Genomic DNA, 27119 nt, shown 5'->3' on the forward strand with positions numbered 1-27119 from the left:
CCAACAAAGAACAAAAACTTGCAAAGAATTCTTAATTGAAGTGCAGCAATCACGTGACAAACACCGCAACAGAGAGTGATACGCAGTTTTTCTTGAGCTTGGAAGGAACTGTTCAGAGTCGGTTTGTTCCCTTTCATTGAATGTTCTATTTTCAGCGATTCTTACAACCGGTGACAATTAGGGGGAAGTTGAATGTTCGCTTGCATATTTACTAGAATCGATAATATGGTATTGCTTTCTATGTCTCTATAGGTTGCGCGTTTGCTGATAAGTCTTATTGCAAACGCCGCTGTGGAAAACCTTGCCCTTTAGATGGCCATACTGCCGCAATGCTGCCTGAAAGGGAAAAAAGATGCTGCAGATTTCACATTGCAACAACGTGCTACGGTTTTCCCCCTGATTTTTCGGCTGGTCGTCGTTTGCAGACAAGTAAATGTGCATCACAACTTTGCAGGTGTCGGTAGTTTCTGCCGCAAAATACACACTGAAATGCCTTCTTGGCCGAGTGCTGAATAGGGTAAAGAAACTCCTTGCGGCAAACTAAACATGAGTGTGGAAGGATTGATGGCCCATTTTGAGCCGTACGCGGCTGGTTAGGTTTTGTTGTCCCCTCAGCTCTGTTTATCTCTGTCGAATAAGTTATGGCCAGCGTAGCGTTGTGCAGTGCATCCGAATCCGTTTCTGAAAATAAATAACCGAAATTTCTTGATGCCATTCAGAAAGAACAAGTGCGGAAGTCTGCTGATTAGGAACATATTACAGAAATGAAATCTAGTAGATCGTTGGACACATTACCTGAGATAATCTTAACTCGGCCCATGAGAATGAATAATCAGGTAGACTTTCAAGATAAACCGGCCTTAAATGAGAACTGATTACCATTGAGTAATGTTTGTCAAAAGGCAACAAATAAGAAAAACGGTATAACTGTTATTTTTGCCTAGATGTACTTAGACTTTTGGTGTACCGAAAAAAATCCTGACTTTATTCAAACAGTACTCTGTCATTTTTTCCTCATTGGGCCGTCTGTTGCATAATCTTTTTAGAAAATGTTGGGCAAGTACAATGTTTTTTGTTTGCGTAATAATGACCGTATTTGACTTTTAAAACACAGAAACTCACAAAATGGTGCGTATTCCTCTAACTGACCGACCGGCTGATTGACTGAAAGTTTCGGAAACAGTCAACGTAGATCAGTTAATGTACATTCAAATCCACAACTCTTTGAGGATCTTCTATTGAGGAAAGAATGCACAAGTGTATACCGCGTTCAGCATCATTTGCCATCGGTGAAAGATATTGTCATCTTTACTCAGTAGATTTTTGAATAGATAACTTACGATTTTCCTGGCCTATTGATGCAGAAGCGTAAAGTTTTATCAAAATGAGCACACAAAGTGCGAATCCTAGGAGCATTTCTGATCGAAAAACTTTGTAAAGTGCAGAACATAGATAGATCAGTTAGGATTTATGAACATTTGACAACCAACTGGTGTTCTACAAGCAATTCAACCAACCGCATGCAGGCAGAAATACCAACCAATTATCATCCATGAGCAGCCGACTGTTAAATCAGTTGAGTAGTCTATTCACACAAACCAAAAGTTGGCATAAAGATTACGGTACTTTTCAAGTCCGTACGGGTTCTAGGAGGCAAATGAAACCGTTACAAACAACTTGGGCTTCGGTGTTTACCCGACTTCCGCTTGAAACTACATCAGTTTCCAAAAGCAATAACAGTATTCATAGCCACAAATGGCAAGCGAATTTCAGATGAAGTTGGTAAAATGCAGACGACAGCTTCAAAATCAAATGAATTTTTCTATAAGGCATTCATTTATTACTATTGCACCTAGTCAGCGATGGATGAATGTTGATGGGTGAACTAACAAACCGCTCGGCAATAGGTTTTCAGTAGGCCGAACATTAAACTGTGTGTATGGCGTAAGTTGCTACATCTTGTACATCAAGTTATGAAAAACATAAGGTCGTACACCATCGATATACTTCTCAAAATCATTTGCGTCGCTATTTCATATTATCAGTTGCGCGTAGGGTGGGTTTGAGAGTCGTACGGGTCCGTTCCTGGGAAATCAGGCACGATGTCTGGATTAAATTGAAATATTACGACGAACAAACAACGAATAAAAGAATCTGCCCAAATCTCGAAGCCTGTAGTTTTCTCTTTTCAGTGGTGGCGTCCTTCCATTAAATAAGCCTGATCCTCATAATGGCAGAGAACTTAATGACTCTGGCATCTTCAGACGCAGATTGATGAGGAAATGAATTGTCAAAGTCCGATTAATCTGAAACCGCTGTGGTAAACTTTACGGGCCGTTCGACAGACTGTGAGAGAACTCCGGTACATGCCAACCAAATGCAAATGAAAATTTCCCTGTGTTTTGAGTATATTGTCTACCCACCCCTTATTTGACAGTTTTCCACTCCAAAGAGATCATCATTAAAAAAACCGAGAGTGAACACACGATGCTGTGCGCACTGCTGTTGGTGAAGATGATGATCAAAAATGAAGAGATGGGGTTATTAGAGGTGTTATTCAGACTGTGGCTAGTTTTTAGAGATTGCGTAAACACTAACATACACGGTGACATAAGTATACAAGTTGAGGGTCTTTAACGATTCGCCATAAATAACAGCTAACCTGAATTCATGTAGGGTATCCGAACAATGAGCGCCTACAGTTCTTTGGATCACAGAGAAGACAGAAACGATTTCCCAAGGCTAACTCATCAAAACATACCCCAAACTGTTACTCATACATCGGCAGCCCGTGCAATTTCGAGTCTGAAATGCAACGTTTTTCAAACCATCAATAATTATAACGAATGTGGAATTTATTTGGAACGGGAAACTACATAGTGTGTTTCTGTTTTGAGTTAGTTTCAATCCCGCAGGTGAAATTACGCAGCGGTTTTCTATTGAGCGTTTTGTGAAGCTAGTTGTAATGTAACAGGTTAGTTTCATTCTTAAGTTTATCTGTCAAATTGAATACTCGAGAATTTTGATCAAAAGTTGACAGTGAATCTCACTACGGAGGAATGTTTACCATCGGTTTTAATTGCAGTGAATCTTTGTTTGCAACTTTGAAGCTTTAGCCATAAACAAGTGTGACTTTTTACGGAGTAAGAATGTCTGTCGGCTATTGGCAAACAAGCTTCGTGGGGCTTTGTTTTCGAGTCTCCCTTAGCAAGAACTTTTTGGGGGAAATTTTTGACGCGAAGTTTTCCGATTAAATGTAAGTACACACAAAGCACGTACAATTGTACATCCCTGCCATACGTTCAAAAACTTTCAAGTGTCACACGTGCCAATGAAGGTGTTGTGGATAACTAACTCGTGGCTTTAATGGATGAATTTGATAAAATATTTGTGATTTCGGTGCGTGCTCAAATGTGTGTATCATGTGATAAGTCTAAAGAGAAAACGATGTCTGCATGTTGCACTAGTGTACTGTGATGCACTGATACAATACAGAGTTGTCTTCAATTTCATCGAGATAACAAAGTTTGGTCACGTCATTTTTAGTAATTTAAAATTTATTGATGATTTTATTCAATGTAGAATTCAATTAAAGCTACGAACACATAAGGTTTGGGGCCTTTTTCGATGTCGAATATTAACTAGATGTAATTCTTAACACCACGTGTTCATGCTTTGAACCATTTTCTTGCAAAAATTATTAATCTAATCAACCCGCTAAAGGTTGTGCGATAATTCCATTGACCTCCACTGAATAAAAGGTATTCAATGATAACCTTTCAACTAGTCAGTGAAACCTGTTCTTTTTTTTCTGGCCGGTCGGTCGGTTTCGAGTTTTGGTTAACCATCGTGAAAGGCAATCTAGTGAAGTTACAATTAGTAGTAACTGGCTGCTTATACTTCGTGCTATTTAGCATCAGTCTTTAGTAGGGTGGTTTTATTTTATCCTAGTCAAGCACAGATGAACCACACACTTCAGTGGACATAGATACAGTGCAGTAACTGCATAGATAATGGAAATTCCACGCCACAACTCAACACATATCTTGAAGGGATCAAACAGAGTTGGCGATGAGTAAATTGTGTCCAAAGAATGATGTATGGGAAAATCAAGTTAAAAAGCATCACAAATATAAAACAAGCGGGATACTGGACAGTTGACATCATATTATTAAGCCACTGAGAAAGCAACTGTGAAGCTTGCAAAACAGGGGAGAGGCTGAAAGTTAATTTTCATGTTCGAACCTACCAGGAACGTTGCTTTCAATAAAGGTCTGTTTGTCACTGCACCGCCATTACCGAATGCCACAATATAACCAAGCTTGGGGAAAAGTTGTGCCACAAGTTGCTCTCACAGAACTGGAAAGAATTTTTCTGTTTGACGATATTCTGTAGACGCGTTTATGGGGTTCTGCTTCAGTTCGTTTTTACTACAATACGCAAAAACAGCAAACGCAACATTAACATATGTTCCTAAGCAATTACTAGTAACTCACAAAATGAGATGTTTTGGCTTCTACATCGCGCTAACGGAAACACGAATATGGAGGTAATAAATTTGGTAGTGATTCTTTAAACACGATCACTGACAAAAGTCAGACGCCTAGTATGGACCAAGATGGCCTGCAGTCAAATAAATCTGAGTGGCACTGAGAAGATGTGTTGGATATTCCGTCAAATCATTGGATAAATTCCCTTAAATATCACGCTTCTGACCAAGAAACGGCGTCAAGTTAATGTGACGTGTGTGTATTGCGTTGCACTAAACCTCCACCTGAACAGTTAACTCCGCATAAAGGCCAGTCAGATACTGAAACCGAAAAATGCCCCTGAAGTAGATGTGGATGCTTCATAGCCCTGCACGTTAAGGCTAACACACATTCTAAAACCCTCATCGCAGGTAATATATGTGTAGCTATCGATGTTTTCTGGGTCATTTGACCTATATAGTTGTTTGAATCAGTGAAATACTTTGATTTAAATTTCCACTTCAAACCATTGATGATGTTTTCCGTTTTGTGTTAACTGGTTAGATTTGGAATGAAATGAAGAAACACTTGCCACTAAACTATTTATTCTTCAACCAGCATCGGACTGAGGGGGCGCGCTATACAAAGTCCGGGCCACTAGGAATGTATTTTAAATATTGTGTAAATGGCTATGGATCCTATCGACGTGCCATCTTTGTTTCACAGACTAAGTGATAAACGTTTCCTTTTACAAATAACCAGGTAGTTGTAAGGCCTCATATTGTTTCTTAAAGTGAATGACACTTCAGGGACTATCATGTATATCTTAATCAGTGATGTTAATTTAATTATCTTCAGAAATATGTCTTCGTGGGTACTGAGGAGTGAGATGTAAACGTATTATGTGCAACACAATTGTATGCTCACTACTTCACCTGGTTGACCAAAATTTGACTCTCCGCTTTACACTAGGGAATTAATTGGTAGTCTTTTGATGACAATACGTGGTAGCAGAATGAGGAACCTTTCTGCATAAATGGATAAATCGGGTTTTGTTTCACAAACTTTGGACAGCAATAGAATCCTGGGTAGTCCTGAGTCGATGACACAAAGTTCATAATATTCTTGGCTTATTCTAGAAATAATAAAACAATCAAAACGTCTTCCAATGAATGGGCTGCTCTGGAGTGAAAATCTAATTATTTGAGTCCACAATGACTGTGTTATCTTGCAATTTAATTGAGAGCTTTTCAGGAGAAATAAGTTTACCTTAAAGTGGACAAAAGAGATTGTGCTGTAGAGATGCGATCAAATAAAACTGAGTAATATTGTACTACTCCTGCCACTTGTCTTTTTTGAGTAAGTTAATTACGTATAAAAGCAAGTAGAAAATTGCGTTGAAGTGTTTCATTTCTAAAAGCTCTTAAAAATTCAAATGATGATGATTCACAAACATGCCTTAAAATGTATTTCGTGGTCTTCCCACCGGTACACATGTTTCCACCGAACGCAGTTGGCTTGATAAAGAACAGTGTTCAGGAATAAGGTCCACTGCTGAGTGTTCTATAATAATTTGCAACATTTTGGCATACACAAGCTCGTATCTTGAGTTGAATTTGATATTAAGTCCAGTGTGTGCTTTTCTGGAATTTGTGTAGAGAGGTGTGTTTATGCATGCAAAATTCTGATACTACTGTAGGCTGGAGGGATAAAGGTTTCACGGCAAATGAACAAAGCCTGCCCCAAGACACCTCTCTTTGGGTTTAGATATCATATTCAGGTACTATATACCGAATTCCGATGTATTATACTAGCCATGCAGTTAAATAATTTGGTGAGCATGCAACTCGTTACTTTCTTGTGATATGCTATACTGACTTTGTCTACAGAAATTTACAGAATGGAACCAGAAACACCTTATGGCACATTGTGGTGGACTGAACAAAACGTAGCAGTGGGATATTCTGCCATTTAAGAGAATTTAGATCGCAAACCAGAAATTTGAAGTTATTCACAGAGGACTTCATGATTATGGCTTACGTAAAATCTAGTTGTGATTTTTCCTTTTGTGGGTATCTTTGCTACACCAATATTGTTTCTACATAAACTTCCAGCGTTAATGAAATTTATTGTATGAAGTTTCAAAACATGAGTTGTTTAAGCTCAATTATATTGCATAAGTTTGTTCACATTTTACCTTCTGTTAAGCATGCTCTGACTTGGTAAAACGCACAATACAAAAGTGGAGACAGTTAAAGGGCATGCTATTCTTCAACTAGTCAGTATGTCTTATCCCCATTTTCCAACCATTTGAAGCAGAACGTATTCAAAGAATGAAGTTTAAATATAAACCTAAAAATGGTATCTATACCATGTAGGGATATCTCAGTTTCTTTCAAGTCCCCTGAATGTAATAGATGAAAAAACGCGGAACTTCACGGAGGTGTTATTACCTGCAGCTGCAAATGTGTGCAACATACACTACGGAGGTTGAACTGGCTGAGTCTTTTAACGCGGAAAAGTATCAGCAACTGTATGCTCCCCAAATACAAAGAACAAAACAAGCTTTATTTTTTGGATGGCGAGATTTTTCAAGTCTCTAGAACGCGAATTTACTGACCAGAAGGTCCGTGGTTCAATCCCGACTCCTGCCTCTCGACTTCCCCAGTGTAGGCTTGAGCAACTTGGTAGTATCCCAGCCTTCGTGCAACCTTTGGGTAGAATGACACCTGGACACAGGGAGCGTGTTACAGCTGAACGATTTTTTAATTATTTTGTTCAAGAAATACACTCTGTTGCGCATCAATCTGGTTTTGACGAGACTCGCCTGAAACACAGAGGAACTTTCCGTTCTTGACCTTTTTGAAGGAGGCCTATTAAAAAGTTTGCGTGTTACGTCTATAACACTTACCTTTAAATTCACAGATTTCCTCCCGAATATTTTGGATTGGGCTTTTATAGAAATTCCCAATTCAGGTTAAACATTCATGCGGTAGTTAAGTATGTATACAATCCCCTAAAATTACACTGAGAGAAAAAGTATCTGTCACATCAGTCAGGTGGGCCACATTTGGTTACGCGCAAAACTCCAAACGCTCGGTCGTTCAAATGAATTTTTACCAACAAGCCCGACATTATGAATACAACAATTTAGTTCTACAATTGTCCGAACCTCGAATCGTGTGGTCAGGCCGGTTTCTTTACACGAGGTTAGGTACTGCCAATGAGAAGTTGAATCATGTACAAGCAACCATGCGTCCAACGAAGTTCTCACCTATTCGGGACAAATTGTTCACAAGGTAATTCAGCCCACTTGGTCGTATTAAACTAGTAACGCACTAGCAAGACGAAGAAACTGTTTACGTTGAAGCCTAAATAGGATAGAAGGAATAGGTACAAGACGGACACAACGAAATTAATCAAAATATTCAAAAAGAAATTACATACCGCTTTTCCCGCGCAGATTTTATAGTCGATAAAAAATGTGTCAACTGCAGTCAGTTGAACACAGAAAGTCCCAACCCTTTCATTAAGGTACATCGAGACTAAATACATTGTTTTAGCACTCGATGAGACGTCTGAGTGATTCATTGTGGTATTAACAGGGGAGTGATATCTGGTTGGAAATTGCATTCTCCTTCTTCGATGAACTCAGGAATGGATGCTGAGAAAATATTTGTTTGGTTTTGGAAACTACTTCTAGCTGCCTATTTCACAGCATTTTGTGAGCAACATTTCATAACCCGAAAAATTCCAATCGTATGAAGCTTTCTGATATTTTTCATGATAGGTTCATTTGCACTTGTAATCTCCGGGTGGCGTGCAACATTGAAACATGGTAATAAATAACGAACTAATATATAGAAGCATGAAAACATAATGTACTATTTTATCAGTCGCTAAAAGCGCGAAATTTAATAAAGCATATGCCTGATGAAATATAGAATGTTTGCCTTTTCACTCGCTTTTGGTGGTTGAAAAAGGTCTATTAAATCTACCGTGAATCAGTCAAAGACATCTGAGATATTTGAGTACCATTTATGAAGCGTGATACATTTGTGAATTTCAGTGTAATCAACACAAGGTCAAACAAAGTAAAAAGAACGTTTGAACCCTTGGGACACGGATCGGCAATGTTTCGCGTAAACAGTGAACAACAAACGCAATATACAATACAAAACTAAGGACTGGTAAAATCGCCTTAAACAAAATGAATATTTATGCTTTGTTTTCCCTGATTAATCGGTATACATTCGATTTAGCGATAAAAACTAGGAGATCTGAAAGTAGCGTTTTGACATCACGAAATTGTTATTCATAATTTGGGATATCAGCCACCCAAATTTGTTCGCCTACTGTGATGTTGTTTCTAAGTTCAAAAATACTTATTATATTCACTGAATGACCACTTATGTTTCGCGTGCAGGAATTTTCAATGTTTACCTCCAAAATTATTGAACAAATGATGTTAGGCTTGTGGGGTTTCGTGGAATTTAATTCATCAGTTTTCAGCTGTCAGAATTCATGTACTTTGTTTAGCCCCCTTCTGATGATCGCTTGTGTTGCTTGGATTTTATTTACATTTGACATATTGCCTATTTTTTGAGACTATTTTGACGAAGTCTAATCGCTAGTTGAAGGGGTACTTTGTAGTAGGTCCTCTGCTTACTTGATCTTACCGGTCGAAAATAGAGAACGCGGCGAATTAAACACCACTATTTCTTGGCGCAGCATACTCGTAGCATTGCACAGTGCAAACAGAAAGCACTTCAAACGTCACGAGCTTTGGAGCTTTGGCACACTTTTCGCCGGCAACCCGTTCAAAGTAAGATGATGTTCTTTGTTGCATATTCACGGAGATAGCACACAACCCTTATAATGCATTTATTTTGTAAACGACCCCAAGGAAAACCCCGCTGAATTTCTCGCTTATGATGTTTTTAAGCGACTGACTGTGCTACACCTTATGTTTCAGTTGGTAAAGCAACAGCAGTTTAAAAACACTGTGGTACATGATCAATCTGAACGAGACAAATAAAGCAAAAGAGCAACTGGAGTATTTGTCTGCTCACTGTCCCCTTCAACACAATGTTCAGCGCAGCATGCGTTGAATAGGGTGTAGCTGCTTACAGCTTCTTTATGTGCATAAGACGATGTGACTAGCAAGTGAAACCAAGGTAGACTTGGAGTGACCCTCAAGTTTTTCCAAGCTCAGATCATTAGCTCTAAACTAATAATCTGTATGACTTCAAGAGAATTCAGCCTATGTCACTGCTTGCTTTGTGCTAATATTTTGCATACCTTTGAGTACATACTGATTATTCACTTTAAGCTTGATTTATTTACTAAAAATACTTAAGGTTCAAATAAAACTGATTGTTTGTTAATTATGCTTGTTGTTTTTGGCACCTGTTTACTTTGAATCGTGTCTCATCTAATGTGCTTACCCGCACACAAAGCCCATTTTTTGTGTGTTTAACGGAGGTGAAGTTGGGAATTCGGCCGTTCTCAAGAAAAGTTGGAGCATTGCAAATGACTCTTTGCTTTTCATCATTTTTTTCCCTATCCATATCACCATGATGAGTTAATAAGTTACCGGTAGAAATGATTTTCAACTGAATTATTGGAAAACAACAGTGGATTTCTTCGTTCTTTCTTTGACACAGTGTTCGTTCATGACGATTTCAGACGGAAATCCTAAAATATGATCCTAAAAACCGTTCAATATGTGCCCCACAGCTCAAAGAGACACTACGGCGAAAAATACAGATTTGTGAGCATCAAGCATTTTATCATTTATTTTTGAAGAGCATGGTCACAAACATAAAAAGTGAGTGCAAGCGTGAATGCGAAAGAGTAACAGGAGAATATGGGAGAAAAGAGAGAAACGTCTCATTCGAAATCATGCCAAGGACTGTGCCAGTCTGATGAGGTGAATCCCAAAGTATGTAAAGATTTGGGTATGGGAACACGCGTCTAAAGACCAACAACCAAAGAAAGGACAAGCAATAGTGAATGCTCTTCAAAGCGCAGTGTGCGCTAGCACAGTCAAGACTCGCACATCAGGCACAAAGTGTCCGTCATACTGGGTCTGGTGTGAGATTAAATGGCAAAAATGTACCTTCAACGCCATGTGCCACGCATAAAAGTGTCATAAGTACGCAGAGATCCCACAATGGCAAGCAAACACAAGTCACTGACTGCGACCTTAGGAAGTCCAAGTCCAATAATGGCCTTAGCGGATTGAGGAAAGCAGATCCCTCGATAAGAGCTGATCATCAGTTGATAAACCAAAGACGTCTATTACAGTTGCACGGCGATCTCGAACAGCGATTAGGTCAGGTTTGATGAACGACGTAGAAGTAGTGGCTCTCAACTCCTCGAAGACGGTGTACCCCAGTCGACGGAGACGTTTTGCAAGTTCCCTTGCAACCCGATTATGACGAGCACATCTGGCATCATGCGTGACCCAGCAGGATTGCAAAATATGCACCGAACTCTCCGGTTGGCCACAGTTTCCACGACATAATATCGTCTGGCCACCATGACCATGCCGAGCGCTTCTAACTCTCGTCCTAAGCAGGTTGCATCGGAGCTGGATACCGCGGATAAACATCCGTGGAAACACTCGTTCTGGGAATACGAGCCATCGATTCGAGAGAGGCTTAGCTATGCCAATGGAGCCGATATTTTACAAAAAAATAGACAGTAAAATGGGTTTGAGTGATGCAAGCATACCTTGACTAATCTATTTACCAGAAACCTGTTGCAGGAAAATTTTCAGTAAAATTTTGAGGGGTGGGTTGGTAGCTCATCGAGCTCATCTTTCTATCGATTCTATCATTGATTGCGAGCCATTAAGGTTCCAAAGAATGATAAGTGACATTGCACCATGAATAAGAGCAGCCTGTGCAATGCTGATTAATTCAGTCTGCTATCTGACAATGCGTTTTAAACAGATCAGCAAAAGAATCCTATTGTTTCGGCATTCACATTTACATTTGACATCAGTAACTTGAGAGCAGGTACCAAAATCTTTGTGCCCTCTTCCAAACCTTTGAGTTAAAAGAAATGTGGGACATTGGCTAGTCCCGTTTTTTTCCTGACTCCAGAAGGACTGGTGGCATCCTTGTCTTTTCAAGTGCCGATTACACAAGATCCTCCAGATCCAGCGAGTAAGTCACTCCTGACAGTAACCAAGACTACTGCAAGATCACTGGCAGCTCCCACCCTGGCTGTTATAATTGGCATTGACATACTGTATGAGATCCCGGAGGAAAAAATATTAAATTTTATCGCTCCTCATCGGTAGAGCGCGTCCGGCAAAGGCACAGAACGCCTTAAGGTTTACAAGTTTGTGTCCGCAAGCACAAAAGAAGTGCGTATAAGCTATCTGACGCCAATTGAAACCATCATTTGATCAGATTTTATGATAAAAGGCATCCTTAAATGTCGTTTTTTCCATCCTGAACGTCACTAAAGTATATAGCATTACAAAAAAAACAGCAGAGCGGTTTAAAAACTTGCCACTCAACCTTCCGTCTACTGCAGGAAAGCCGCTTCAACCATTCAACTAGGTTCTATTTGCGTTTTAAGTCAGTAGCATATAGCACTACACCATTACCAAAACGCAGCAGCCAGTGTTGGGAGCAAAGTCAATGGGACTAAAGAACTTACAGCCCGCTGTTAGGCGCCACTGTCCTTATCGTAGTAAAGGAGAACGATCATTCCAGGGTTCAGCGTACCCGCCTTTCTTTCTACATTTGGCCTAAATTTTAACAGCTGTTTTGTCATCTGTTAGTCACATTCAGCATTCACGGCACCGCGGGCTCTGCAGTCCTATAGGCGGTACCGATTCGCTCATCTCAAACGCAGCGTAAGCCTATTGTTTTCCTCATAAGTTTGTTTGTATATTCTGATCTGGAGCTAGCGTCGCTTAATTCGGTGCACTTTTCCTCGTACAACTTTATGTTTAGATGGTTTCGACACTATTATCATGGTGATTGGATGCAGTGAACCAAATGGTCTGTCAATTGAAAATATAATATACTGGAAGTTGTGGACAAACAAGTGTCACTGGTGTATATGTTGATACTATTCAGCTAATTCAACAGAAAAGTTTGACTACCATCGGTCAGAGGAGTTGCTGATAGAAATACGGACATGATGCTGGCGGGAAAATTAAAGTGAAAAATGATGAGGCTGCAAAAGATGTGACTTGTTTTCAGAACTTTGCACCTTCCAATTGGATTACGATTCATCACACACTGATTCGGAGAGTGAAAAAGGCTATATGTGACCAAACCCAAACGGGATCATTTCGTCTCATTCGTTTTAGACAAACCTAACAAGGTTTGCCAGTCGGTAGCTCTTAATTTATGTTTGATTATATTCGAAGCAGTAGAGCAAATTCCTTCATAAAGTCATTTTTTGTAACAATGTTTGAATGTTTCTTTTACTTTTTGTAAATGCGACCTGGAAGTTCCTTATGGATTCTCTAAGTACTAACAAATCTGTTGTAAACTACTACTTGACCATCGTCCATTGATTGCTGGACGATTCTCTCCATATGATAATTAGGAGTCCGCATCTAATTTAAGTTGTGCCCTGATGATAAATGTTAGTGCAATCAAGTCTTGGTATTTTTACTAGATAATGAGGAACTGGAGTACTTGCTGGACATCAGAATAGGCCGTGGAATCATATAGTTTAAAACAACATTTTAACAAGTGATTTCAATATCAGCATCTCAACTGAAATTTTCTTTCACTCCGACAAGATTACTGGTGCAGGATGTTGTAGAGTGATGTTTGGTTTATGAAAAAAAATTGTATCACTTCTTTGACATCTGCTTTTGGTTGGTCAGCGTGTTATATGTGCACTACACTTTTTATCACAACCAGGGAGTTTTAAATGTTGTTACTTTGCTGTGAAAAATGAATTTGCATCAGTAGTTCTATGGCTTTGTACTGCACTTGAGTGGAACACTAGCTCGTTGCGTAATAGGCCTTCATTAAATACAGACAAGACTTACCTAATGTTTGTAAATTCATCTTGCTGTCAACCACTTGCATGTTTTTTCATGTTTCTATTTCAGCGCTTGTTTTCAACGAATCTTCAGACTTTCAATTATCGCGAAGTTTGATGGGTGACTAGACGGGCTACACTTCTTGTTAGCATGTATGTATTTGAGACGTCTTGAAGTTATGTTGTTAAAAACCAGAAAGGACATGTAATGAAAAGATAATTTGTCGATGTACACACACATATGCAGCTTCATGTGGCACACAAATCACGAGATTAGTTAAAACTTCGACAAAATAAAGGCTTCGTATAATAGATGGCTTAGTTTTGAGCTGGCTACCCGCACCCAGTAGCAAAATATGGTTAGGATTTGCTATTAGACGCAACTGAGTGTTTTTATTCACAAAGTTACACATTGATTTGGGTTTTCAACTGTATTGTGTGGTACACATACGATTGCGTACATTCTTCAAAAAATTTGAAGTGTAGTTAATACCATAAGAACCATGGTTTCTCGGCTTACATTCTGTCTTCTAGTTTTGTTTTTTAAAATGCAGGTTATGTCATGGAGCCTGTAACGATTTGTTTTATTATTGAAAGGAAATTAATTTGATTAAATACTTCATCCGAAAATATAATCCCTGAGCTTTACCGTCTCATCTGGTGAGTTCAACACCAAGGAACCCTTTACGACGCCTGCTGGCGGCGGCGTTCCGTACCAAGCAGAGCAGTCTTCTTCTAATTTCGGAATCGACGAAATTAATTTAATCTTGTTGACGCAGCCTGTTTGTTGAGCACTTCCAAACTACTCCTCCCGTTACTGCATAAATTCAGTCCTAAATGTTGCTGCATACTCCCGTAAGTATGGAACTTGAGTGCAAATATCTAATTCATTGAAATTCAAAATATTATAGGAAAGAGCTTTTAGACGTGATTGACACTAGCAATTAGTGATTCCCGGGAACCTACAATGATTCAGACATTAAGAACTTGAAATATCACTCAGTTTAAGAGTACCTTTCTAAATTTAACTTGTCTGTTATGTGATAACTTGCTTGATGGTCTCAAATAACTTATCCTGAGAATCAGCATGAAAGAAAGCACTACAGTGTAAGCCATACCTTCCGACATTTATGAAATTATCTCGTGATTATGAGTGTAGTAGAAATTGTGTCAACTTTAACTAGTTGCCGCCAAAAAACCTTATCGTTGCCAGGTTAAAATACATTGAGCTGTTGCATATTCCACCACGCCTTACTTAGAAGCTAATTTTCAAACTCAATTGACTTCCTTAATATCAGAGGACTGAACTGAGTCATAAGCAATGTGTCACCTGGAGAGATAATCACACTTACACTTGCCGGCAGTTCCATATTATTGCTTTTAGATTACCCAGTATGGCGGCATGTGATATGATCTTTACGGTTCTTTTGCAGGAGAATCGGACATTAAATCTGTACAACGCTAAGTATGTGGGACCGCTTTCTGACCAAGCTGTGGACTTCACTGAAATAGTAATGGGAGGTGAAGCAAAGAGCAATTGTGACAACGATAGCCACCTGAAAGTCAGCATTTGACATTGCGCTTCTAAACCAATAAGGTTATTGGTGACTTATAAACCGAAATGCTATCTCTCCTATTTACAGTTAATTATGCCGTTACTAAATTGAAAGTTATTAGTGTTTTACTACTTTATTCTGAATGTCCTACTGCAGACATAGTACTGGCATTTTCTGAAATCCCCTGATTTTTCACCATTTTACAAAATTTCGGTCGCGACATGTGAAACCATTTCAAAGACGTCACTTCGACGTGCTGCTTAGCAACTTGTCATTATTTTAGGCATGTTTTCAATGGGGTTCCCAAAGACAGACCACTACTATCAAATAAGAAGAGCCTCACAAGTACATTGGACCAGGATTCACCTGGAACCCATTCTTCACCTGGAACCATTTGAATCTCTCGTTTGTGATGTTACCGTTACATATGTCGCTTATTTGTTGTTCATATCGGTTATGTTTTGGATGGGACCATGGCATGCAGAAAAAATTAAAAAAAACATCAAAATTCAGCCATCCGCCTTCAGTTTTGACTTTTTAGAGTGGCGTCTGAGTTGAATGAGTGCTATCTTATTCGGTGAGTACTTATAATTTGTTTGTGGAAAATTGGGCCAAAACTTGATGTTATTTCTGCGTAGCATGCTAAATAGCTTCTTTAATGGACTCTTATGTATGGTTGCCTTGGATTGCACTAGACATTTTGATAGTGTTAGCAGAGTTACTTTGCTGAAGAATCTCGACGTATGTTCACATATGCTGGGTCTTCTATGGCTACTTCTAAACGATGCAATAAAATCGTCTTCACAACACTCCCTACAAATGCAAGTGTTCTTCATCTGAGTGAGGTTCATCTGTTTTGCATCTTACTCTTTAATAGTGATATGGTTTAATGCTGACATTTTTTCAGTGAAGAGTGTTGAATGATATAGTGCTCAACTTACATGGACGTTATCACGGAGTGGTCACAGGGAGCCCGCTATCTCTAGGTGTTTTAAAGTGTGAGGATGTCGGAACGCCAAGATTTATATGGATACTCTGAAACGCCTGGTTGGACAACGCCCACTGCTTCACAAACAATGAAGTTATAATTTTGTAGCTCTCATAGTGCAGTAATCCTTGTAGGGTCGGACGATTCGCTACTTTGCGCTTCCTTTTCTCAGAAACGAACACAAGTTTTTCAAACTGTAAATATCAGACTACTTTATGTGCCGCATAATTTTATCACTAGTTTATTGCTTCATCTGCTTGCTACAGTGGAATCTTCTGCTTCGTCCATTCATCGCCACACCGGAGTATTTTCACCTCACCGTTGGTTATATGAAGGAAGTTTTAGAAATAGGGGTTTGCAAAACCATCAAGAAATGCACATAAAACGATATACCTGCTCAACCTTGTTGTTCTTCTGAACTCAAGATTTTACTCAATGGGTTGTATGCATAGCGCGCGATTCTTCTTGAAACATATCCTCTTGCATTTTGTCAGACAATTTATGCTAAAACAAAGCATTTGTGGTAGGTAAAAGAAAACTCATTTTAGTTTGAACACTGTGCTGCCGAATATGCAGTGTTCAATGCAGTCGTATTACTAAATAGTGCATTTCGAATTTTAGGGAACTTGGCCAACCTCATTCATTTCAGAACAAAATATTCTCTTCTTGGAATAAGTGAAAAATGGCGTGAGTGCTCTGCCACCACTAGAAATTATCTGCTAGTTTATCCAAATTATTTCTCCACATGTTACTGAAGCCTATCATAAATGGATCTGAAGCAATTTTTTTCAACCATCTTTACCAATGGTTACATTCACAAGACTGATAGAAAATACATCACTACGTACCACATTGTTCTTTGCCATCATCGCACTGTAAACGATTCATAATATCGTGCACATTTGTTATGGCTAGCCTACGCCTGCTCAATAGCCTTATCGTCAGAATACACATGTGTCTAAGTCGATGAAACATATAAACGTCAAGCTATCGACTGTTTACATGTAAGGCCTTTTCCCGCCTTGCAGAAAACACTCCTAGACTGCTTTTTTAGACTTGTGACAGATTTCATGACTCATAGTCTTGATTTTGCTGATAAATAAAGTTGGCGGTTTTGGTTCAGTTCTTTGTTTGAGATGTTATACTAAGTGAACAACTATTAAAATTGAACAAAATGAAACATATGACGCTATTAGGAGCAAGGTTTGGCAATTATTTACCAACTCTCGATATGCACCAGTCATCCTAGTGCTAGTTGTTGTTGCAATTTCACGTTGATATATTCAGAGGACAGTTTTACGCTCCTGAAGCATAATTAATTGCGCTGACTAATGTCGACGTGGCAACTGAAAATGGACTAAGGCTTCAAAATCTAGTAGCACGCTTTCCACAAGTATAGCTTACTTTCAAATTTTTTTTCAATACTCTCGCAAATTGATTATATTTTTCCAGGTGTTTTTAGTCACTATTTCTGACATTGTATTGTTCCGGAATAATCCGGTTTGTCAGATTTATGTGGTTATGTTGCTTCCACATATTACCATTATTTGAACGGTAAAGCAGCAGATAACCTGCAGTGCACAACTAACCGATGTCATTGCAGTCAACCGTCACAGATGTCTTTAGACTAATGCTGCAGTAGCACTGTTTGCATGCTGGTTGATCAGTTTTATTAGATAGGACAGCCATGCTGTATGCACGCTGTAAGAGAGCTCACTAAAATAAAATAAACCTAAAGCTGTCAGCTTGTCGGAAGTATGATGGTGTTAACTAGTGATTCATCAGATGCCCGTCAACAGGTCCGCCAACTTCAGCATTTAGCTTGCGGAATTACAGTTTGTACTCGAGTGGTTTCTAACAAAAGCCACTATTACTCAACAATATTTCGAGAACAATTAGTGGTGTTGACAGCCTCTATGCGCTTGGAAGATTTTATCTTCAGTTCCAGTAGTAATTCATGATATCGATAAATTACGTTGTGGTAGAATATTGGTTTTATACGATTATATAGAACCAGTAACCTTTCAGTGCTCTTCAAAATTTTTTTAAAACACTGTGTTTGTTGAAATATTAACAAACCGAAGGGTGTGTATGGGAAGCCTAATAAAACATCATTTATTTTGTAAGTTATACTTTTTGCCAGCAACCAAATCCTCGTTAGGAGAGCGAACAATCTGCTATAATGTCCGTGTGGACTTTTGCAAAAAATCATGTTTCGGATGATTAAGCTACGGCACAAGCAGTCACGGAAGGCTGTTTCATGCATCGGCTTCCAATTCAGAAATTTGTTTATGCAACATTGAAACTGAGAAAATCTTGGATATTTTAAACCAACGCTGCATTTTGTTGCCATTCTGTGGTTGGAATAGAAGAATAACATTTATACTCTCGCGAATTATGTAACTCGTTCTCTTCGTCCATAGTGTCCGCACGCTAGCAACTCCTCTATTTGTTTTTGATGAATGCGCTTTATACTATGTGAATTTTTAAATGCCATGTTAAACACCATTAACTTAAACCTGCCCGCGTGGTACCTGTATGAATGTAGCAACATATCAAGCAGATCGTGGTGTTTTGTGAACAATTTTACCAGAAATAGCTAACTAAAGTAAACTGGATGTAAAACTTGTGTATGTCGAAGTTTCCATCAAAAGAATTAACCGGTGTACAGACGAAATCCAACATCTACCTAAGTCAACGCACGCCAGTTAAGTTATTGAAAGCAATGGGAACAGAGGAAGACAGGACGCACCTCCGCAGAGACGTAAGATGTAAAGAATGCTACCTGAGCCCCTGAATAAGCACTGACGAGGAATTATTCATTTGGCAATCGTCGAAAAAGGCTAACTAAAACAATGTAGGTAAAGAAATGAAAAGCGCTGCATTATACGTCTGGAAATTAGCTGAAGTATTGCAAGTCGCGTTGGCAATCGGATACAAATGCAGCCCTGAACCGCGGGTTTAAAAAGACGCGGTCAAAGTCTAATTATACATAAGTGTGATAGTGAAAATCCATGTCGGTGCAAAGACTACAAAAGACGATGAGAAATATAATAAGGGAACGTGGATTTCTTGCTGGTAGGCACTATCAATCTTCACAGATACTGTCTTCAATATCGCAGCACAAGGTTAACTTATAAGCATACAATGGCATGGCGTTTGATGCAGAAACGCGTTTTTCAACATGTTTCTGTATGTAATTTTGTCGGATTCATCGATAGTAATTTCAGCTGGGTTAACGCAATCTTACATCTGGCACCGGATTTTGCATTTGCATTCCATATTTATATTGCTTGACTGTCCTAACGAAAAAGCTGACTCGGTGCGTCAACATGAGGCAGCAGGCAGTTGGTTTGGGTAAAACATTTTGAAACCAGGAAATCAGAGTAAATCTCCAATGATAAATTAGTGGTTTATTTGTGGTTTTCCAATTATACTCAGTTGAGTGCTTCATGCAAGCAAGTGGGGTTATGTTAGAATCGATAAACGTTAGAACAGATAAAATTCGATATGTTATGTCTACCCTGGTACAGATATCTGGAGTTTTTCCAGTCTTACAGAAAACGAATTTGTTTAGAATTAGTAAATTTTTGAACACACGAACGTATACGGTCCCTTTACTGCGCTGGCGCAGCAATTCAGAAATATTGCAGTGACCTGAAAGTGCACAAAATTGATGCAAAACCTAATTGCTTCTCATGTAAATCTTAAAAGGTGTTAAAAAACGGTAGTGGCGTGTAACAATTAAATGTGGTATGCACATCAAAGTTGTATACGCCTCATGTGATCTCACCACAAAACAATCATCCATGATGGCTGAATATCTACGAGTCAACCAAATAATTGGCTTCAAAAAAATTAAAATTCAATTTGTCGTACGACTAAAAATAAAGCATAATGAAAAAATAAGTGACCCGAGCCACTTATGCAACCGAATTTTTCAAATTAATTCAGCTTATTTAAGCCGAATTTGTTTTTATCACTTCTCAAAATATATTTGCGAGCGCACTGAGTGCACGGAATTCTTGAGCTACTCCCGCTCGACGTGAAGATGAGATAGAAGTTGGCACGCTCAACTAATGCCCATGAAATTGACTGCTAACAGCATGCTAATTTCGCTGCTCCAAAGTATCGGTTTTGGAAATTAAAGCTATTGCGGCAAATGCTTGAAAATCGTATCTGCCGCCAAAAATTTGCATTTGTTCAAATGAGTGTTTGGTTGCAGTTGTAGAAACGAAGAGTCATGAGGTGGTTTAGAACTTGCACAGAAAACAATTTCGGGATTTTGGCTTCTTTTTATTCACAGCGAAATAAACGCTTTATTTGGAAAGTTTCACTGTGCGTGCACGTCAATAAACTGCATTATTCCAACTCTGGTAAAAAGATGTCACAGGCTACAAATGCATTTGGTGCTCAAAGCTGTGTATTATCTAAAGGTGTAATGTAACATTTAGGCCATGAGTGAATGTGTTTCGCGATGGCATTTTTAAAATCGGTAGAAGCAGCCAGAAATATCTGTTTTATTTTATTCTCCATACGGTAGGTCGCAGTGTCTTAGGGTTTATGGTTACCCAGTCAAAGTAATTTAGTTAAAGGTATATTTTTTGCACAATTACCTGATAACTACGAATGATACACTCATAACTGTGTATTTTTCGATGAACAGCGGTTGGACTGTGTGAACGAAAGCAAGAATGAGTTTTTACTTTTTTTCACATCCAAAGCTCTAAAGCAAGTACGAAAAAACCACCGTGAAATCCTACAAATTCCCCAAACCTCAACATTAGTTATAGGAACATAGTAAAATTTAGCACTGTGCAAGTATCTTCCGAGACGTATACAGACGCCTATATTGAGACGCTTATACTCAACCAAGCAAACACCATGACTGCAAATGTTTCATCGAAATTGGTAGGCATTTGAAATTTGTTGAAAAATAAGGATGGATTTTACTAAAATCAGGAGTTCAAATCATCGTAATCATCAACAACCGCTAAGCTAACACAAATGGACAGCCATCAAGATTTTGTGTGTTATCCCTAGAGGTTTCAAACTTTGATGCAAACCATGGTCATCCGGTAATTTGGTTGAGATGAACTTACGGCGAAACGTTGCGTGATAACAACCACCCTTAGTATATATGACGGACAATTGCTTTACATTATTGAAGGTGATTAATAAGCGTGAGTTCTTCGAACAGAATCGCTGTTAAAAACAATCCTAAAATCCACCCGCTGCCAGTGGTTTCCGTAAACGTTTCAACATAGTTTAGTGAAACTAAAACAATCCGAGACAAACACACTGGTTTGTTGATCCTATGGTCGGGTTCACCAAAATGCGTAACAAGACAATAATCAAGTGGGGTTTACATGCTTCTTCGCTATAAACCTACTTAAGTTTCTAGATAATTTGCCCGTTATTGTTACCCGTTTAGTAAATGAGATTTCTTTTGTTCAGTAAGTGGCTACCAAGCTGTCCAGAATTCCATCGTATTTTGCGTCTAAAACGGCCAGTAAAAACTGCAGTCGGCTTTACATGGTCTGATTCTTTGTTATGTGCATATGTGTGCCCAGAAGTTGGCATGTTCAACTTTACTTAAAGTAAAAGTATAGCATGCCAAGACATTTTACTGAAATATTGCGCAAAGGCGGATGCTTATACGACAGACGAGTATTTTCAGAGTTGCACCCATATTTGTTGTTGCGCGGAGTGTAACTTGAAGCCGCACAAAAGAACACGGACGCAACAAATTGTTAAATTTTGTGAAATCAGAAATAACTCTTGTCGATCAAAAATGAATATAAAACGCAATCTGCTTCTGTTCCTCTCATCAGAATATAACGAAACCGGTTGCACTTCCCTAATTTTAAACCTTGCTGTATTTCTTTGTCTAAGCAAAACAATCAGCATGCTTGTCAGCCGCAGGTGTAAACATGTTTATCCGTCTGTCGTCGGTCAAGTTCAGTAGTTCGGAAGAATGTTGGGAGACAGACGAGGCATATTTACCTCGATTAAACTATGAACAAACTTTGTCATTAAAACTGGCAGTTTCAATCTCTCGGATCGCCTTAGCGTCTTCTGAAGAAAAACAGTGAACCAAAAATCCGACCTTTGATATCTTTACGTTTTTCCGGCATTTTCCAAGAGGACTTAGAAATGAATACACCGAGGGCCCAAAAACCAATAAAAATAGATAATGACATTAAGAAACTACTTAATGAGATTTATTCGAAGATGGACACGTATTTGGGATGAACAGGTCACCGTCACATGCACTGCATCTTTCTCTCGAAAAATTCAAGCCGACATGCCCCGAAACTAAGCCAGCTGAAGGCGCAACTTCCCTGCAACAGCTGCTGCGCAGTAGTTGAATATCCAGCTGAATCAAAGACGAACACAGAATACATTTTTTGAAGTCCGGCGGAGTTATAGCTGGTAGTTGATTACCAAAATCTCCCACGTTCCGCCATTCGTTCTGCAAGCCTCAGAGGACTGTCGCATGAAAACAAAGTGATTTCATAAGACAATATGAGCCACTTACCCCCGTCTGTAGGGTTGGTTTCTTAAACCGTTATTGTGACGAAAAAGCACTTGTGCATCTTGAGCAGGAACCCTAGGAATTCTGTTAATGTTAAAAATTTAAAATTCCCTATCCTTAGCGGTGAGTGAAGGACATTTGGATAAATCAAAGGTAAGCAGAGCTAAAGCTCAATGCGGCTGGGATTCTTGAATCCTCAAATGAATCAAGTCTCATATGACAGGTTGTTGAATAATGGTCAGCGTGCAGAGAAAAAATTAACCAATGAGCGACGCGGCTAATTTGTCCAAACTTGTGGCAATTACAATGCCCCATGGATTGTAAGGGAAGGAATCTCAGCAAGACAGCTCACGACCGTAGTATCTTATTCTATGAATGCGTGATCTAATAAGCTCGTGGGTTCGAGAAAAATCATATGAGATGTGCCTGGAAACCCGTTTAACTTTCGGACACATACCTATTAGAATGCAACCACACTCTTGTTATTACAGCACGATTTAATTAAGTATCATCTGAAAGAATAATTTATCTAAGAATGTAATAAAGGTCAAATTCTTAGACAAACGTTTCTCTCTCTTAGGTTTCTCGGTAAACAGCTAAAGAAATGATCGAAATCGTTAGTGGAAGAAAATGACTTCGAATAATCCTGTGGAGAAAATTAGACATTTTTGGCCATCGGCAAAAAAATTATTTCACTGAATCCCTTCCATTACATTTCTGTTCCCGCCACGAATCTGCATGCGCTTTTCGGTTTTGTTCCCAGAGAAATAATCTTGTTCAAACATTTTGTTGCCACAGCCAAACAAAAGAGGGCATGTTTGTTAATAGCTTACAAATAAAGTTCCATAACTTCCCCATTCGGATTGCCTCTAGTTTATGGGGAAGACATCTATTTTAATTATTGAATAGAAATGATAACGAAAAGGGTGCTAAACATTTGGGAGCTAAGGATATATTTTATTTTAGTCTTAATCTGAAAGCTGGAAAATATCGCCTATTATGGCAATCTACTTGTGTGCGGTGATATAATTTAAAATTGTTTACGCCATAGTTTCAGCGTAAAGTAACCTAAGTATCCACCCCTATACATCAAATCCGTGATCTGGAGATATTCTAGCAAAACGAATTTTGATGAGTGTTGAACAGGTTCGCTAATCTGGCCAACTGACCGAGCAGTTAGTAAGAAAGCCTTCAACAAATAAGACACGCACGCATCAAAAGCAAAGATGGAATGAGCAATGCAAACTCTAATGCGATAACCAGACTGTAATGTTGGCTACCGAAAATTGCTGTACAATATTAGTTATCATGAAAATATGGGTAATAAGTACAAAAGTTGATGCTTCGGCAAACCTTCCTTCAATTTTACCGATATTTATTAACATCTTGGCTGTGCCGACTAACAGTTAATCGGCGTGAGTATAACAAACAATACGCAAAGAAAGTTTGATTGCTTGATAAGTAGTGCTAAGAATTTTAAAAACCATATTCATGACTGACCTACCAGACTTAAAAAAATGCGCCTAGCGCAGTATCCGTGCAACAAGTCTGATGCAGCTGTTTAGTGCAAACAATTCTGGCTGGTAATGACACCCCGAAATACTGTAGTGGAAAAGGCTGATCTCTGGATACGTTTAAATAAATCCCAGTTTTGTTCACTCAGTTTTGCTCGGAAAATTTGATGTCACTAACGTACTGCATTATTTCCTAACTCTCAGTCCATTAAATCTCCTTAAATCCTAAGTCTAGCGATCTTTATTTGCAGGCACGTTCGAAAGACCAATTGTCCTAGTAGTAAATAACTTATAACTAGTTTCAGGCACCGCTGTTGAATGTACCCATCTTATATGATAATACGTAATTGGAGGCTGGTTCCCAATCGCCAGACTTGAGCAAAACCTACTGATTATAGTAATTTTGTAGCTCAAAATAGGGGAAGGTCCGCTATGAACTGTTAAGCTGTTTCTCCATACTTTACACGTGGCGCTCCCTCAAAACAGCCAGCATATTCTACAAGGGGGTATAGATGCCGGGAAAAGTTAATACAGGTGAAGAAGTTTAACTCCTTGGTGGTACATATTTTGAATTTTCATTACTTCCTTATTGTGTATCAATGTCTTAGTAAAATCAATTTTTTTGGCCAAAATTTTTTACTCTATAAATGCAAGCATGAGGTCTGCCAAACAGATTCTACAAGCTGGGCAAAGAAACATTTCCTCTTAGTGGATAAAAAGATAGTTCCAACACATCTTTGTTTGCGATATATATGTATAATTCGTTGGACACACAATGGTGTGATTATGATTATTTCTATCATGATAAACCATATAACCAATACTCAGCGTCCATCCGGTAGCAGAGAATACGCACTGGCAGTAGTAGCTGAATAGGAAAATCCAGACAAAATACCAAATCCCAAGCTCAACATACCAATTCGGAATATCAGTCAACAGAATTTGTTGATTATTGAAATGATACCGTGGAGAGTACCGTTTTCCTAATTCTACTGATATAGTGAGTTCATATGGGCTGTTCCGTTTTCGACCAACATGGAGTTATGAACAGCATAATATTCTGCCACTGTAAAGCTAAAGTCTAGAATTAGAATATTCTTGATACATTCTTGATGCATTCTTTATATTATATATATATTCTTCATACATTCCTAACAAATGGATACTTTTTGTATCACTTATATTTTGGAAATTCCAATGAAAATGTGCAGGTTCAAACTTCGATAGTCGACCAGGAGGGGTCTGGACAAGTTACAGAAAGCGAATTCCTGCATTACGACAAAGCCTCAAAGAATTTAAAAGTATCAGCCTTCGTGTGGGTTCTTATGTGAAAACTCTGGAGAATTTAACAAAAATTTAGTATGCATAAGAAATTTGCACCTTTAGCGTGGGAGTTTCAATCCTACCTAATGGGAAGTTCATGGAGCTGAGGTAAATGTATCAAATTGTCCATCTATGGGTTCATGAGTTCTTATGAGGGCGGTGATAGAGCCCTGTGGTATTTTAAATGAGATTACATTTTTTAGTTTATATGTATTAGATGCAAAATGTGTGCTCCTCATTCTTCTTGTTTCAAAAAAGTGTAAATGCTTGGCTTTCTTTCAATTGCCGTTGATATGCCATTGTTGTACCTTACACCGAAATAAACTGTGTGTGGTGTATTTGATGAAGTCGTTAAATTCCTTTTGGAATAAAACTTACGTGTTGTGACACATGCTTCGACTGTCGTTTTAAACGTCAGGATAAGCTACGGTGAATTTGGACCAAGGCCAACTCAACCCGGTTTCAATATAATTGTTGCAGATTACTCCTGCAAGCAGTACACTGTGTTCATCGGTCACATCATGATGTAAGCTTGCGCAAATCATTTAACGACAAGAGGGTTTGTCAGGAAAAGAAATTGAAGGGCTACGGTGGATTGATGACGAAATTATACATATATATACATCTGGCCAATCGCTCACATAATTCTAAACAGTTCTTCAAAACTTACATGTGTATCTCTTACACTGAAGCATCTGTCGGTGCCCGACTATTTTCCGATATGATGACGACAGTCAAAGACATTTAACAGCCTGATTGCATGCGATAAGCACCCACAAGGATATTTTGTTACTGCGACACTTTATGGATACCTTCCGATTGTGCTTAAGTATTGTGCACAGATGTTTCAAGCCTCTCTAACGTAAACAGATCCCTATTAATCTCTCTGCACTCTGCAAATTGTGAACCATTTTTGTAATTGAGGCCGTATGTTCAATCCATATAACAGAGAAACAGTTTTGGATGTTTTCAAGTGAGGCGACAGTACAATAGATACAATACAGCAGATAACTGACATGCGTACGGAGCCATTCAGGCAAAGCTATCATACCTTCAGTTGAAAGTTTTTCGACTTGTTTTTTTACAAATAGAGAGAAAGAAATTTTGTGTCTACCTGATCACAAAACAGCGCCTACAACTTCTTAACCAGTCACGCTTGTTTTCTATCCGGCGGTATGTTTGGTGAACTCTGTAATTTTTCGGGCTGCTTGAGTGTTGAGGTTTGATCAAATAATATAACACGTTCTATTTTCACGAAAGATGTGGTGCCCTGGAAAATCTAAGACTTACCTTTGCTTTGACATGCTTGCACTTTTTCGAACGTTTGGCGACAAACAAAAAGACAATTTATCATTTGCCCAGAGTTTTCTCTATAGAGTGCCATTTTTGGCACAGGTAACCTAAGGTTTTACAGGAATAAGCCTTGCGTCTAGGAGTGAGTAAAGTTTAACAGGTCCGATAATTTTGCTTTTACTGTGGTAAACGTACATGCTATTTTGGCGCACGGGGTGTCAAAATAAAAGATACGTAGAGCTTTATGAGAGAAGCCGACAGAATGAGGCACATCTGGATACATTCATGAAAGGCTTTAAATCATTCCCCGGAAACAAACATTTTTTCACGGTATTCGCGGAAAATGCTGTGTATAATCGGGTTCGGCTTAGGCCTCAGCTTTTCAGATTAAGTGGACCCACATATCCAGGC

The sequence above is a fragment of the Opisthorchis viverrini genome, assembly GCF_000715545.1.
Source record: "Opisthorchis viverrini unplaced genomic scaffold opera_v5_7, whole genome shotgun sequence".
NCBI classification, from domain to species: domain Eukaryota; kingdom Metazoa; phylum Platyhelminthes; class Trematoda; order Opisthorchiida; family Opisthorchiidae; genus Opisthorchis; species Opisthorchis viverrini.